Genomic DNA, 1,430 nt, shown 5'->3' with positions numbered 1-1,430 from the left:
TCATAGGTAGCAATATCGAGAAGTTGTGGTATTTATATAGGTTTTTAGAAAATTTATTTAAAAAGTGTTTGGTCATGACAAACAACAACAATGAAAGGAAAATATTACACGTTTATATCTCTCCCTTGCAATAGAAATGCAATGTTGGCCAATATTATAAGTAAAATGCACTGATATTATTAAAATAACCAATATTGTTAATATATTAATACAGCAATAATAGAAAACCTATAAGCGTTTACACGTCTCGAAGATTTCTGCAAACTGCAGCAAAATAAAAGCTGTTATAAAAGTGTTATAAAGCTGTAGGCCTAATTTACTGTAATGTATGTAATTCAACAACAATAAAGAAATATGTTTATTATAACTCTGAAATGCAAAATTAGAAGTAAAATGGCAAGCTACTGTGTACTATACACAGTTTGAAAGTTGGTTGCGTTGAATGTAGAATGGTTTTGATAAGCGATATTTAACAGAAAGCGAGTAGGAGCATTCCCGCGTATAAAACTGTAGCAAAATAAAAAATGTTCTCGTCATGAAGGGGCGTTGTAGTTTGGCCCTAGCTTGTACATAAGTTGTAAAGAATTTTGGATAACGTTTCAAATAATGAAACCTTCGGTGATTGGACAAAAAACACAGGCTGATAAACTGTGTACCACAATTCCGTACCTGTAAATCGGTCTACGCCTCAAACGGTCTACGTTTATTACAGAAACCTTCGAACAAATTTGATTACAAGTAAAAAATGCCATAGACTGATGAAATGAGCACGGTTTTCTTGTGAAATGCGCACTGCTAAATAGTTCTACTATCTGTCGCACGGCTTTATTAGCGTTTCATTTTTCGGTCATAACTTTTATTAAACCGAGCTTTTCAAGCATTTTGTAGCAATTTTTGTCCAAATTAATCTATCTATTTGGGTATAATCCAATCAGATGGGTAAGTTTAAAGATAATACCGACGGTTTACAAAGACTTGGTAACATATTCAAATAGGTTTAAATGTGGTTTGTATTGTTATTATACTTTAACGACTTTACAAAACGATGCTTAAATTTGTTGATGAAATTTCTAGCCAAGGGTTCGTCTCATTGTGGATGAATAATTTTTGTAAGTTGTGTGCACATGCATTTATCATAAAAACTCCCACACTTCGCTCCGCTCGTTTGCTCGTGGGACTATCAGAAGTGGCTGGAGACAGACATACCAGGTAGATCTAGATCATATGAATCTATGTTGGCATCGTCAGTAACTATGAATGAGTCTGTCACGAGATCCTCGAACAATTCTTCAATAGAAAATATACTCATATATACTACATTATAAAGGTACTAGTTGGCTCCATAAAGGTACAAGTTGGGTCCATAAAGGTACAAGTTGGGTCCATAAAGCTACTAGTTGGCTCCATAAAGCTACAAGTTGGCTCCATAA

This window comes from Watersipora subatra, chromosome 6 (genome assembly GCF_963576615.1).
Source record: "Watersipora subatra chromosome 6, tzWatSuba1.1, whole genome shotgun sequence".
Classification (NCBI taxonomy): Eukaryota; Metazoa; Bryozoa; class Gymnolaemata; order Cheilostomatida; family Watersiporidae; genus Watersipora; species Watersipora subatra.
Note: the sequence above shows the minus strand (reverse complement) of the source record.